Genomic DNA, 16,536 nt, shown 5'->3' on the forward strand with positions numbered 1-16,536 from the left:
GGAGAGTAGCAAAAATATACCAGGACAATTGTGCAGTCTGCCAGATAAGGCCCGCACGATATTGATCGCGTTCCTCTTTTCTGCTGCGAAGGACTCTGCCTTTCTTTTTCTTTAATCTCTTCTGTTAGAAAGAAAGAACCCTCCCCACCAGAATGAGAAATACCCTTCGACTTTCTGAATTTTTTTTCGCCAAAATCTCTTCTCTCTGCCTTCTGTCATCTTTTCCCATTTTTGTTTAGCCCTTTTAGAACCTAAGATGAAAGAACCCTCTTCCAGAAAGTCTTCTTACTGTATTTCCTTTCTCAGGAATCTCCTTGGCCGGCTCCCTTTCAACCAAAACCCATTCAGCCTTTTACCTTTCTGTCTTTGTTTTCGCAGCCATTCTTCCCAAAAAAACAAAGACATCACCACCTTGTGTGCACTGTCCCCTCCTTTCCTAACACAGTCCTCTTTTCCGCATAGCCTTCTTTCTCAAAACAATCTTCCCTCCCTCCCCTCAGTATTCGTGAAAGCCTTCACCCTCCTCCGTAAACCCCCACTCCCCCACTTCAAAAACACCCTCGGCAGCGAGAAAGAGAACAGTGCTGCTGAAAATAAAAAACTAGAAAGAGAGATCATCCCAAAACACTATCCAGTAAATCTTCACACAGCCGCCGGGAGAAAAATCCCAGAAATCCCTCTCCGTGTCCCACTTTTCCTTCACCCAAAACCACCCAGAGTTCCATCCTTCTCATCTGAAAAACTTTCCCGCTCCAAAATACCCATCAGAGCAGAACCCCTCAAAAACCCCTACTGCTGCTTAAAACTCCATAGAAGAGCACCCAAAAACCAACTTAAAACCCTGACAGAAAAGATATTCCAACCTATAATAACCCTTTGGAAAGACTTCTGAAAAGTTAAACTTGGATTTAGAAAGTTCTAATTATTATAATTAGATTTAGCGTCTAAAAGTCGAGAAGAATATTATATTTGGAGTAGTTTCTTTAGCTTTTATATTTGAATGGTCAAGTTCTTGAAGGTTTCCTACAAACCACACACAAGGAAGTTGATAAGATACGAAAAGTTCTGAGTTTGAATATAAAAATTATCGGAATCAATCTCCTATTATTTTTCTAGAGTATTGGTTATTGTGGATTTACCAAAAAGAAATGGTGGAAGTTTAAATGATGTTGTAAATATTTAAATATTTTATCAATGATTCCTTTTGGATTTGACATTTAAGATATGAATATCTTCATTGGAGGATTGCCTTCTATAGGTGACCTAGATCAATTACATGAAGAGTGCTTACTTGGAAAATACGTTCAGAAGATTATTCCAAAAGAAGTAGAGACAAAAGCAAAGAAGGCTCTGCGACTTATTCATGGGAATGTATGCAACGTAATTCATCTAAACTTTTTTGATAAGAATAGATATTTTTAGTATTTAGTGCTTCTAAGAATTTAAAACACTAGTTGAAAAGGAAAGTGACCACAACAAGATTCAATAGAGGAGGCAAATTCATATCAAAACAAGTTGAAGAATATTGATAAAATCATGGGATTCACTAACATTTAACAGTTTCATTTCTCCATAATAAAATGGTGTAGTTAAAAGAAAAAAATAGAACTATTTTTTACATGACTCTAAGTATGTTTAAAAGTAAAAAGATGTCTAAAGAATTTTGGATCAAAGTGGTTGATTATGTTGTTTATTTGTCAAATCGTTCCCATTATCAAAGTGAATGAAGTAAAACACCACAGTGAGCTTAATATGGAAAAAAGCGAGACATTTCATATTTGGAAGTATTTAGAAGTATTGTATATGCTCATGTGCCATATCATGAAAAACAATCAAAGTTATATGAAAAAGTGGAAAATATATCTTCATTGGTTGTGACTCTAGCTCAAAAAGCTACAAGTTACAGAATCTAAAAAATCGAAACATCATCCTAATAGAGATGCCAAGTTTAATGAAGAAGAAACTAGGATTAGAGTGCTTAAGAAGAAAACTATGATACTCCTCTCCATGAAGAAAAAGAACAAACAAAAGTAAGCAATTGCAAGAGATTGCTACTCCACTTTCATCACCACCTTCATCAACTCGTCTCTAACAACATCATCTTCATTAGAAAACTCAAATGAAAGAACATCATGTTTAAGAAGTCTACAAGAGATTTATGAGGTGATATAAAATCAAAATGATCAAACCTTTTTTTTTTTTTCAAATTATGAAACAATAGGTTTTGAAGAAAGAGTTCAAGATAAAAGATGGAAAGATGCTATGGATGAGAAAAAAAAAACAATACAGAAGAATAGAACATGAGAACTAAAGTAGTTTTCAAAAGGGAAAAATGTAATTGAAGTAAGATGGGTATACAAGACAAAGAAGAATGCAAAAGGAGAAGTAGAGTGACACAAAGTAAGATTGATGGCTAAGAGTAACAAACAATAACAAGGCATTGACTATGATAAGACATTTACTTCTATTACTCATTTAGAAACTATAAGATTAATCATCTCTTTATCTGCTCAAAATAATTGAAAGATTTTTCAAATGGATGTGAAACTTGCCTTTTTGAATGATCATCTTGAAGAAGAGGTATATGTGGAACAACCCATGTGTTATGTCATGAAAAGGCATGAGAAAAAGGTTCCAAAATTGAAAAAAAAAAATAGGCTAAAACAAGCACCAAGAGCATAGAATAGTATAATTGACAAGCATTTTCAAGATAATAATTTTATTAAATGTCTTCATGAACATGCTCTCTACATAAAAGTGAATGAAAAAAATGATCTATTACTTATTCTACTATGTGCGGATGATTTAATCTTCATTGGGAATAATTCAATTATGTTTGATGAGTTCAAGGAAGTAATGATTTGAAAGTTTGAGATGGTCGACATTGGTTTCATGTCATTTTATCTTGACATAAAAGTGAAACAAATAAAAAAAAATGGTATTTTTATTTTTTAAGAAGTATGCAAAAGAAACTCTCAAGGAGTTTGACATTGATATGTATGTGTAATCTAATAAACACAACAATAGAACTTGGAGTTAAATTGTTAAGACAAAGAATGGGAAAAAGTGGATCCAACACAATACAAAAGCGTAGTAGGAAACCTTTTCTATATGACTAGTACAAGATAAGATATCGTTTTAAGAGTTAGACTTATTAGTTGTTACATGGAAACACCAAGGTAACTGTTGGGCTATGTTTGTCCAGCCCATGAGCACATATATTAGGTTATTTTATATTTGGGTATTCCCTAAGCCTAAATATGGATATATATATATATATATATATATATAAATAGCATTAGGCTTTTGGTATTATGAGAGAAAGGGCATTTTGATTGAGATAAGGAAAAAAGATCAGGGTTGTTTTTCTGGGCATTGTTCTAAGGCTCAAGGGTGAAGTTACAGGTTCCTTTCATCAACCTTTTTCGGAAATTCCTATGGTATGTTTTCTCCCTGATTTCTTTCTATTCATGTTTCCTAGGGTAATGGATTCCCACCTCAAGTGAGAACTTAATTATTGTATCCCCATTTATTGAAGTGGAAGAAAGTTTCTCTATGGTTTTTTTACCTCTATTCAAAGGGTTTTTCCACGTTATATTTGATGTCTTTTTTTATGGTTGAATGTTCTTGATTGTCATTCTTGATTCTTTTTAAGTTGTTATTATTCTTAAGAAGTGATTATTATTGTTGAGTGGTTGTTATTCTTATGGAGAAATCTTTTAACCTTGACAGGTTAATACTCTAGATCTCTTCCTTCATCTTCCCAACAATAACTCACTTGAAGACCGTTAAGTGAATTCTTCGCTACATTAAAGTTATATTTGATTATGATTTATATTATTTACCTTCTAACAATTTTAAGCTTATTGGATATAGTGATAGTGATTGGGACATAAACTTAGATGATCGAAAGAGCATCAATGGATTTGTGCTTTTTATGGAAGATATTGCATTCACTTGGACCTTAAAGTAGCAACCTATTGTGACACTTTCAACTAGTGAAGTGGAATTTATTTTGATAATATTATGTGTATGTTATGCATTTGGGCTTCGGAAATCATTGAAAAAAACCTAATTTATCACAAAACCAACCAAATGGAGATCTATATGGATAATAAATCATCAATTGCATTATAAAAAAAAAATCTAGTTTTTCATTATCAAAGCAAACACAATGATACATCATATCATTTTATTAGTAAGTGCATTATGAAAAAAGAAGTGTAAATATAACTTTCAAAATATCAAAATCGAAATGCTGATATTTTTACTAAGCCTCTTAAGCTTGAAAATTTTAAAAGGTTAAAAATTTTACTTGGAGTTACAAATCAAATTAAAGGGGGCATGTTTGAAAAGTTAAACTTGATTTAGAAAGTTTAATTTTAAATATTAGAATTAGATTTAGTCTTTAAAAACCAAGGAAAGCATTTTATTTTGAGCGATTTTTTTAGTTTCTATACATTGTGTGACTCATGTTTGCTCAAACTAAAAGGGTGGTTACCAATACCCACATTTACTAAGAGTTACGACATTCTCTCTATCAGTTCAGGGAAACATGCATAGTGGGACAAGATTATGATATATGGAGTCTGAACCTAGAATATATGAGAATGAGGGAAATTATTTGTTCCAAAGGTATGTGTGAGAATAGCCATAAGTGAGAAGAGTGCTAAGGGAGACAATGTCAAATGTTTTTTCCTAAGAAGATCACTATTGTTGCATTATAAGGTGTGTGCATAAAAGTTTAGTTCGTATAAGAGCTTTGAGAGTGTAATCTTTTAGTGATAGTACATCATCCAAGTCTCTTTCCCCCTGTGGATGTAAATCAAATTAATCAAGCCACAATGATTGTCTGTTTTACTTGTTTTACTTAGATTGCACTGCAAATTGAATTCTTGTGTTAATTTCCGCACATCACATCTTTTTGTTTAGTTTTTTCAATAGTTTAAGATTTAACACTGTATTTGAGTAGTCAAGTCCTACAAGGTTTCTATATTTTATTATTATGAATTTCTATTTAGATAAATGTGAATATTTATAAATAAGAGATCATGTAATATTGGAAAGAGATATGGATATAAATTTTTAAGTCTTTCCAATTTTTTTCTTGTTTTATAATTATTTGAGTTCCACTTTCAACCTTATTACTCAACAAAGAAGCCCGTGCAACCTCCTCAATGTTTTTTGCAAGGGAAAACTTCACTACCAAATTCCCTTTGGAAGAAATGCTAGTAAGCTATGTGTATCCCTTTCTCCTCTCTGAAAAAAGAAGAAAAAAAAAAAAGAAAGAAAAAACTTTCATAGGCCAAAACCTGAGAGCCTCATCACCAGATCTATATTTCTCCTTTTTATTGGTCCATGCAACTTCCCTTTCACATCACCCCTCTCACAGCTCCATATCTTCTCCTCATCATGCATCATATTCTCCACCCAATGGTCACCACGGTGTGACTCTCCTCTTCTCGTCTTCATGAGACCTAAACATGCATGCTGCCATGAGTACTCCATTTGATTTCCATCTCAAAATTAATCGATCATTGCCTCAAGTTGCTTCCATGTGTACACAGCAATGGTGAACCAATCTAGACCGTCCACATCATCCTTCAACCTTAGATGATCGAACACCTGAAATGGGCCATACAGGTTTGGTCCTTGGCCTGGTTTACTCTTGGCAGTCTCTCAAACAGGAGGAAAAATACATAGCTCCCAACCACAGAAGAATCACTCAGATGTGTTAGATGCCTCCAACTGTACATAGAACTCATTCTTAAACATGTGTTGCATTCTTCCAAAGTGTGTTGATGCATGAGAGAAGAAATTGTTTTCTTTTCGGGGTTTTCTTTTTTTTTTTTTTTAAATTATAATAGTAGCTACAATGAACTGTGGGAATAATAATAAAAAAATGGAAAATGCACGAAGATACGTGAAGAAGAGATGTTTTATTTGAATAAAAAAATGGTTTGGGTTCAATGTGCAAATTTGCCTCGGCGGAAACAGATGTAATGCATGGATGCTTTGATGGCAACATTACTATCAAGAGAAGAATAAAAATGAGTGGTAAGGTAGAGGACATAGAAATTATAGAGAAAAATATGAGAATTGAAATAAAGGAAATGGTCAAGAGTATAACTTTTTCTATAATAACCTCCTTTCCACAATTAACTAAATCATTATCACAAAGAAATCAACTCCCATTTATTTGAGTGAGTCCACATTAATTCTGCTAATTATTTCTCATCCTAGCATCCCCTGTCTCTCTAATTTTGCCATGTCTGTAGTCTAGGTTACTAAAAATTTCAATACCCTCGGGCCATCACTTACGATTTGCCACCGTCTATCCCTTCTCACATGTCACTGCAAACTCCCTCTGCCATGTGAATTCCAAACAAAGCACCTCATCATTTTTTTATTTTTTTTTTTGGAATTTTTGGAATTTTGAAAGGTAGTATAGTATGAACTCAACTATCAAATCAGGTGTGTTTTCACTGTGAAGACTCCTTCCCTAAAATTACTTCCCTCATTTTATGGCTTTCTTCATCTTTCTAACCTTAATTTTACTGCCTTACTATTCCATTGTGTGATCTTCAATCACTTTTTGTAATAAAAAATACTAATGATTCAACCTCTAAGAAGGTAATTCCTCCCTCCTCAACTCTTGGCATAGAATCCTCCTTGCTTATTTTTCTAGACCAAGGTTGGAATGTGTTAGAGCCTCACTTTACTCCAAAGATTCATCTTTCTCTACTTTCTACTTTTCTCTTACACCGTGCCAAGTCCCCTCCCTTTTTTGGGAGTTTCATTTTTTTTTTTTGGGTGTGTTTTTAAGAGTTGAACCAACTCTCTAGGTGAGTGCTCAACATGGGTCGATCGAGTTTTAGTCTCTAAAGATAGTTTTGGAGAAAAAAAAAAGATAAAAAAACAAAACTAGGTATCTACATGTCATGTCATCATATTTTACAAGTGAGATTCCTAGGAAATGATGCTTTGATCCATTCTACGTTGTGTTTTTAGTCTCTTACCATGAATGCCTTCGTTTTTTGGTGTGGTACACTGTTACCCTTGATTTTTTTAGATGTTAGTGTATTCCTAGCCTCCTAAACTTGGATGACCATGTTAATACAGACCATGTGCCTATCCATATTCCTATTGATATTTCAAAGAAGGCTAAATTATCATATTCCAACTTGTTTTTGGCTCTACAAAGGCACTACTATTGTTGCCTCTAAACTTTCCATTGGCCATGAGTAAACGTTTGGCCCTTACTTTCTCTCTTTCTTATATTGATTTGATGTATCTTGTCTTTCGTGATAAAGACCTAAACTTACTTCAATGGGACCAAATAAGCTCATTTGTGTGTTTTGTAAATAAAGTCGTAAAGTTGTGTGTGTCTATATATATATATAGTCAAGTTTGATTAGTTCAAGTTACATAAGCCAATGGACCAAGCACAACCTGAATTTAAATTGGGTTGATAGAAATGAACCCAAGCCTAACCCAAGTCACATAAAAGGGTGTCCAAGCCCACCCAAACACTAGGTTGGGTTTGGGTTATATCATGCTAACCCACCAAAGTTGCAACCCTAAGTTGTGTCATCTTCATACTCTCTTAAGCAATATGAGTTTTGGCTTATTCCTTCATTCTTTGATGAATTGAAACTATCTCTTCCTTTATTGTCTTAGCCACATCCACGATCACATCTATGATTATTTTAGCTGCTTCTAGTAAATTTTCTTCATTTTCTTTTAGTGGAAGATTTTTTTTTTTTTTTTTTTTGAAGAATTTGTTCTAATTGTTCTTGATTCTTCCTTTTTAATCTCTCTTCATGGGCTTGCAATGATCCCTTAAGTTGATCAATAGTTATGGAATCTAAATCTTTAGATTCTTCGATGACTACAACAATATAATCAAACTTCAAATCTAAATATTGAAGTATTTTTTCAATCACACAAGTGTCCTTTAAACTCTCACCTTTTTTTTTAATAAATTCACAATAGCCAATAGTCTAGAAAAATAATTAGAGATTGACTTTTCCCAGACCTTTTCTTTGGATCCTAAACCGTTCAAAATTTAATTTTTTTGTTTTTGCTTATGTTGCATAGGATCTAGAGGCCTAAGGTAGTTTTGCATGCACCTATAGGATCCAAGGTATGGGAACAAAGAGCTTCAAGGTTCCTAAGAACCATTACTCATCAACTTGCCTAATTGCACAAGGCATTATACCTTTGTGCCACTCTGCCTTGTCATAGGCCACTTAGAGACAAAGATGTCACCCCATGAGGCCTTGGTGCCACATACTCCGAGTCAAGGAGATAACACTAGCTTAATGGGTCGTTGTGTATTAATAAAGGAATGATAATAAAGTTAATTTTGTTAATTTGCAATATATTTAAAATAATCTAAGAGAAAAGAAAGGCAACCAACATGGAATTTTAGCATAAGTAATTTACCTTACGGAAAATTAATAAGGCTATAAAAAAATAGAAAATGGTTCAAGAATTTCTATAAATAAAGGTGTAGAGCCGCATTTTCCACATGCTTCCCCACTCAATGGCGAGACTCACTTTTTATTTGTGAAAAAATGATTTTTAGAAAAAGACTTAAAGTTGTCACTTATTTTTGTTTTATTTTTTTTAAAAGGAAAATAAAATAAGAAATAAAACCCTAAAAAATAACTCATGATTTGAAAAAACGTATCTTTGAAAACTCGATTCTGAGTCTAAGAGTCAAATTACCTATCGGGAAGGTATAGTAAGAAGTCATAGCACCCCCCAAACCCTAAACAGGTCTCTACTAACGAGTCGAGGTAATTATGGCAATTGATCGGGGAATCAATGGATATTCAGGAATTACTATAAAATACAAACAAGCCATGCATAAAGAATAAATAAGTAGAGTGAGGGTAGGAGCATATCTTGGCAATGAATCAATAATTTGCTATCATAGAAACAGGATTAGAGTACAAGTATACATGTATATCATAGAATAAGGCAAATTCAATCAATATCTACAACAATTAGAATCAATGGTCACAAGAGAATATTAGCTATGTTAGGCCCTACCACTACCCAATTCACTTACATAAGTTAATTATATAAATTCCATTAATTTAGGAATTATAAAATTTATTTATGTTTATTTAAAAAATAGAAAATTATTAAAAATTAAAGAAAAGAAGAAAATGCATGTCGAAAGGAAATTTGGCAACCGACAACTTATTAAAATTAAATTTTTAGGACTCATTATTTCTAAGAAAGACTTATAAAAGGTTAAGGAGTTAGAATTATATAATAACTGGATTTAAAAATTAAAAAATAAATAAATTTTTGAAAGTACGCTTGGAGAATTAAGGGATAAATCACAAGGCTTTAAGATTATGCACAGGAAGATGGCCAGGCAAGCCATTCACAAGTGGGACCCGGGGTATAACTGAGAGTGCATTGTTTGGTGATCTCTTTGCCTGTATTGGGACCACAGTTTTGCAACACTTTTGACTGAAATCCACATGTATTCTCCAGTCATAATTAATACATTATCCATCTTAAAATATACGTGTTCACATGCCTCATTGATCTCAAAATTCCAGGATCCAAGTCAATAATAGAGGTTTCAGAAATCAATGAGACTTTACGTACCTGGAAAATTTTTGATGCAGAAAGCAGGATGGATGAGGCTATGAAACAATGATATGATTGCAGTTGGGCTCAATTCAGGAACTCTGAAGTCCTTCGGGTGCAGCCAAAATAATCTCTAGTACACTTCCAATATGTTCTGAACTAAAGCGACGCATGAATAGCGTTTCCCTCAAGCAGTGAGCACGAAAGTGTCCACAAGAAACTGATTTCTTGAAATTATCGGCATTTTTCTCGTTCCCTCCACTTAAACCTGAACTGTTATAGGTGGTAACCGTGTTAGCATCTCATCACAGGCATTGTCCATGTATTGTAGAGATTTCACTTGTGGCAGTGGTGCTGGCATTCCATTGGAGTCACGGGGAACCTAGCTGGACCGATGCAGTAACCATAGACCAAGTGATTAACTCGAACCCATAGGAGCAGGTGACTCGGGTGCAGGTTCAGCTCAGCCAATGAGAACTCATCCCACCAGTACCCTCTTTTTTTTATTCAGCTGGAGGGATGTTAGGCAACCAACACAGCAAAACCCTTCTATTGCCCTCTTAAAAGGCTCATTATCAGTTCGGAAACTGATGCCTAGGGCATACTTGAGCCAATCGGGAAACCCTCCAATACCAATAATAGCATCAGAATCGCCAAGACACCACCTCAGCGACATGCACCATAGCACCATGAATTCTGTATGGGTTCTGCTTGCCGTCTTCTGAAAGAGAAACTTCTTTATCTACTTCAGCAACTTCCTCGCTTATGAGAGGATGAAGATGAACTGCAGCTTGCCCCTCATGCAGATTGGGCATGTTCAAAGAGCCGAGGGATCTTAATAAGGAGTTATTCCGGTTTTTCTGTAACAAGATCTTTCATATTAGAAATGACGATACACCTTTGGGGTGGTTCCAGGTTGCTCTGTATAATCCTGTGAGAATGTAAGCATTCCATTGTTCGAACAATGCCCAGTGCAGAACCGTAGGAAAACGAGCCAGAGAGGGCCATTGAGGTGTTGGAAATTTCAACGACTGTGGCGGAAGTTGAGTCACGAACTGGTCCAGAGTACTATTGAGACATGGATCAATTACTTCACGTAAGCTCTGTAGCTGCCCTCTCACAAGTGGTTAAGTGCCAAGGCTGATGACTGGGAAGCTTGGCATTAAGGGAACACAAAATGAGAACTCCAGAGTGTTGGGGATCATCAGCGTTACAAGAAAGAAAACCCAATAGATGCCAAGCAAGGTGTTGATGGCACAATGCTTTTCATATCAGAAGCAAATGAAGCATTAACACTAGAGCATTTATTCTGCTGGTTTCCATCTGAAATAGATGTACTGCAGAGAAATGGTGAAAGGAGTGGATCAGGTGCAGATTCATTGCTCATGTTCCTGACATGGATTGTGTTGTCCAAACTTCCGCTTGCCAATATCGAGTTATCAGAAGACCAATTAAGATCCTCCACATCAGCAGTGTGGCCTCTCAGAGTCATGGCCACTTTCCAATTCTCAACATCAGCAGGCCTCCACTGCCATAATGAATCGAGTTGTCCCATCCTTTCCTAAAGAGTGATCCCATATCGTGGGTTGTAGGATGAAGAGACTGTCACGTGGAATATTTCTAAAGACTCCACTCAATGGACACGATGAGCTGTCCCATCATTAAATTCAGAGGGATAGATTGATGTTTCATCGCATTAAAATAAAATTTATATCCTGTGCTAAGGTAACTCTTATGGAATTAAAAAAAAAAAAAAATTAACAAAAGTTCCGATATTGTACACTAAATGAATTATTTTCAATAATTAAGGCTTGACCGAGGAAAAAAAATATTGTGATAAAGTAAAATTGAATTAAAAATTTATAATAAAAAATCAAAATAACAATGACTTCAAATTGGGAAAAACAAAAAAAATGTAAAACAAAAAAATATTAATAAGGAAATAAAATTATCGAAATTAAAATTTTCTAAGAAAATAATCTCTATAATGAATAGATTTGAGATCTATTTTTCATCAAATTAGATTGAAAATTTAAATTGTCATCTAAACTAATATTTGATTTAACTTTAAGTTTGATCTAATTGCTCTTCAAATTACGTTATTTAATCCAAAATATCAATTTAAACCATATATTCAATTTATCTTAAATCATCTTCCAATTATTCACATAATGCAATTATTTAATCTCATCAAATGGAACTTTAAGAATTTAATAAATCTACCTAGTTTGCATTATAGTAGTCATTCAAGACAATTTAAAGAGAAAATTTATTAAAATTCAATTAATCAATCAATTGAATTAAATTACCTTGGCAATTAAAATTCATTTCTCTAATTCAATATAGATCCTCCTTCCTCCGAGAAAAACAAGAATTACTCACTCATACTTAGAGATTTGATCTCACAAGATATGTTTGGCCAGTGAGAAAATGAAAAAAAATAGAGAATTCTATTAAAAGAGAGTTTCTAAAAAATTCTATAATCAGAAGTGTTCAAAAGGATTTTACATGAGAAATTCAAGTTTTATTTATAGGTCAGGGTCAAGTGGACACTTGACAACTTCTCATTGGTATTTTAGAACCTTTCGAATTCACAAATCTAAAATTTAGTATCAAAATCACCATTTTGTATGAGCTTAGATCATTTTGCAAGAGGGCCATCATTTTCGCACAACTGTGCGAAATTCGGTTGAGTAGCAGCAGTAAAGAGCTTTCTGGACCATTTTGCATGGTTGTGAGAAATTTCATATGTTCGTGCAAAATCACTTTTAACATCCTTCTTGCCCTACAACACAAATTTCCTCTTTTGGTCCAATTCGCATAGTTATGTGAAATTTTTGCATACTCATGTAACATCCTTCTTACCCTATAACACAAATTTCCTCCTTTTGGTCCAATTCACATAATCATGTGAAATTTTTACATGATCATGCAAAGTTGCAATATATGATTTTTGATCTCCTCTTTGTCATTTTTTTGCTTTTGATTCCAAGCTAACTACCTCCAATCAGCCCAAATCCTAATCCAAACTATTTACATTACTTCTTTCATTATACATTTGGATCATCATCAATATTATTTGTCTTCTTCAAGTTGATTCATCTCTTTTGTCACTCAATGCATCAAAATCACACCTTGAAATGACTTTAAACCTCATAAAAATAATTAGTAACTCTTACAAGGGCAATAACATATTAATTGGGTATTTTAGACATAATTAGCTTTGTTTTAAAACTCAAACCGGACCAACTGGTCTAACCGGTCCGACCATTGGTAGGTGACCTTTTTGGTTCAGTTCACCCTTTTGGACCGATGACCTATTGAACTGGCCTCGAACCATCAAAACCGATGATTGGACCGGCGAATTGAGTGAATCGAGCAATTTGTAGTGAACCGAACATGTCCTTTTTTTTATGAGAGATAGTGAGATGGTGGGAATGGGAGATTGCTAGTTGATGATTGGTAGTCATACTCGAGTTGCTGCCGACGGTTAGTTGACCGCTGGTCAAGGTAGGTGTGGGTATGGTGAGAGAGAGAGGGAAAGAAAGAAAGAAAAGAAAAGAGAAGAAATGGAGAAGAAGAGAAAGGGGGAAAAGGCCAAAAAGGGGAGCAAGCAGCTGGAAGAGGAAATGGAGAAGAAGAAGAAGAGAAAGGGAGCAACTGAAAGAAGAAATGGAAAAGAAGAAGAGAAATTGGGAAAAGGGGCGACGGCTGGTGAAAAAATAGAGGGTTTTATTTAGGGTTTTGTTTTTTAAACGAAGGGTGAAGATCAAGTATGAAAATGGAGGGTGCAGATGGCTTATCTAAAAAATGAGTGTAAATTGACCTAAAAATTGGATTATCTAAAAAATGGGGTTTTTTAAAAATACATTTATATTTATTTCTATCATTTAATTTTTAATTTTAATTTTATATATATTTAATTACTTATAAATATTTTTATTTTATTAAAATTTTAAATTATATATATTTGATTTTTTTTATAAATATTTTTAATTTTAATAATATTAAAATTATATATTTATGACATCATCAGTTCGACTCCGATTCAATCATCGGTCCGACTAGTGAACCGTGAATCAGTAATTTTTTCGATTCAATGACCGGTCCAATCCGATTATGAAAACATTGATAATTAGTACTTAAAAGATGTGAAATGCATGACCCTTGTTATTTATAATATGCTATTTTTGAATAATAATCAGCTAGTCAGCTCTAAAAACTTCAAGAACCCGCTTCAAAAAAGACCCATGTCTCAACTTTTAGGGGGTCATCAGGTCCTCACTGTCTAGTAGTCTGCCCTGTGCTGTTTGATCAGTGGATTCTTAGGAAATGACGAAAATATGAGACTTTGATGGAGACTTGGGAGGGTTGCGTGGAGATGAGAGATTGAGGTGGAATGCATTTGGACTGGTAAGCGATGGTGGAGAGATAGAGAGAAAGGACCGGGCAAGAAATGGGTGAAGAGTGTGGACTACGGTTGGTGGGAGCATGTGCATGAGGAGTTGCATCGAAGGGTGACCATGCATAAGGAAGTGACACGCATGTGGGGTAGGAATGGATTTATTCCTTTATCAGAAATGTTGGGCCTTGCAAGTATTTATTGGCTGCCTCGAGGGATAAATCAAGTCAACCAATGGTGGCCAGCCTGTAAAAGAAAACTGTAGCTTCCAATTTACCATATGCAGACATCTTTCCTTGAATTTGGTGCAATCTATGTTTTTTCAGCTATGTGTAGGCTCTCTCCATCATCACAAGCAGGCAATCTCATTTCTCAAAGGCAATGTAAGACTTCTTTGGATTCACAAATTTTCTGGGAGATTTCCTGTTTGGAAAACATCAATGCCGCAGCCTGAATTGTCTTTCCCATACCCAGGTGACAATAGTTTCATTTAGTATTTACGCCTTTGACTGTAGTTGGGCCATCAGCAAAGTTTTTTGCTATCCCTCCTCTCATAGCTCATGGACTTGATAAAGGGGATGTAGTAAGCAGTGGCGCATCACAGATTTCTAAAGAGGGTTCTATTGGACGGAAGCCTTTCTATGAATGCTCTCCCTTCCATTGGCGGTGGCCTGAATACAGGAGCCCCCTTCTACTGACCATAATATCAAGTTGGATTTTGATAACCAACTCCCTAATGCATTTCCACACACCAGCTACAGATGGATGACTTTTTGGACCCAAATTCAAACATTCTCATAGGAAGAATGCACCAAGAGCAAGGGCCACTCATGCACATATAAGGCATCAGCTTTATCTACTGGAAAGATTGACATGAAGCTTAATCCAAAATCAATGAAGACCAACTGATAGGCACCACTCTGTATCAACATGCTTTGCACTATCGTACATCCATTCTTCAGCAAAATATGCAACCCAAAATCAAGAAATATATCTTTGACCGCTAGATCCTCCATATACTCAAATGATAGGGCCTGTAGCTTAGGGTCCACAGTGTACATATCGGGGTTGCTACCCCCAGAAGCACCCCAAACACACCAGAAACAGGGGAGTACCAAAAAGAGTAAACAGAGAACAAAACAGAGCATAAATAAACGAATCAAAGATCACTAAATAGCCTTCATGGGTGCCGATGGGCTAGACACAGATGAGATCACCAGAATATGATCCATGGAAGTAAGGACAGTAACAAGATGTCCAGGTGACACAGTAAAGCTGAAATAAAGCTATGATTCTCTCAAACCAATCTCACAAGAAAAGAAATGAACCAGCAAATAATAAGCTCACAAGCAATCCAAAAATCAACATAGACAAATCCATATCTTCTAACATCCATACCCAACCAAATAATCCACAGATATAGCAAGAGAAGAGGGAAAACATATGACAATGAAGAAGAACAGGGGGTTCATGACAGTCATACCTGAGAGTGCTCCCATTCGACAAGATCAACCTGGCTTCAAGTGACTGTATCCCCTTCCAAAACAGGAGCTGCTAATGGACATGACACCCTCCTCCAGATCTGAAAACCTCCAGAAGTCCAAGATCTCTGGTTGCAGAAAAGAGGAATGTGCAATCAACAGAATCCTAATTCTCCTGCGGGAGTAGGAGGATAATCTAGCTAAAACCGATGTATGATGGAAGTGATCAGATGGATAGCCGAGAACTGATCTTCTTCTCTGCTGCTTAATGGAGACCTCTCCTATCAGTATGCGATGCTGCGATGATTCTCCTGAAGCTCCCGGAATTCTCCAGACCCCAAACGGTTGTGATGTCATGTTTTTTCTGTTTCCCCAAAATGTCCAGCTCAGCTTCCCTCCACAATTTTCCACCAAGAATATCTTCCAAGTGTCAAGCCCCCTATCTGACGTGCCCTCAAGGAAAAAAGAATAATAAAAAAAAAAACCAAGTGCCCTCAGGAGAAAGAGAATAATAATATATATATATATAACAAAACAAAACCAAGTATTAATAATTAAACATGCAAAATAAAATATAAATACATTCACATGCAATTCCAAAAAATTAGAAAGAATTTTCAAGTAACAAAAAAAAATTAAAATAAATCAAAATTATGAGATTAATGATTAAAATATCAACCAATATATTAAATATCACAATTTCCATATTGTGCATACAAATTATCCACCACCAACTATCCAATATAAAAAATGGTCTACACATAATCAAAAATTAAAATTGATCCAGACTCACCTAATTCTAAAACTAAGAATCAAGGGTCACCAAAATTAAGGTTGAGATCTACCTAATTCCTTTGAAATATCTTTTACAGAAAATCCAAAAATAGTGATCGAAATAGTTACAGTGAACCACTGATAAGAGTTCAAAACAACTCAGAAAATGATTACAAGTGTACAATAAGGCAACAAAGGATGTAGGAAGACAATTTTGGATGGAATATGCCAAAAAGGCAAAATAGAGGGTCTACAAAAGGATTT

The 16,536-nt window shown here is 34.9% G+C and overlaps 1 long non-coding RNA gene across 1 annotated transcript; it reads right to left on the reverse strand.

Moving 5' to 3' along the window:
* Positions 1–9,347: 9,347 nt before the first annotated feature.
* On the reverse strand, positions 9,348–15,969 carry LOC132253464 (uncharacterized). Its single transcript, XR_009465318.1, has 2 exons — positions 15,501–15,969; positions 9,348–11,176 (listed from the first exon to the last, which is right to left on the reverse strand). It is a non-coding gene; the product is annotated as an uncharacterized LOC132253464 (long non-coding RNA).
* Positions 15,970–16,536: the final 567 nt, after the last annotated feature.

The sequence above is a fragment of the Vitis vinifera genome, chromosome 19 (genome assembly GCF_030704535.1).
Source record: "Vitis vinifera cultivar Pinot Noir 40024 chromosome 19, ASM3070453v1".
NCBI lineage: Eukaryota > Viridiplantae > Streptophyta > Magnoliopsida > Vitales > Vitaceae > Vitis > Vitis vinifera.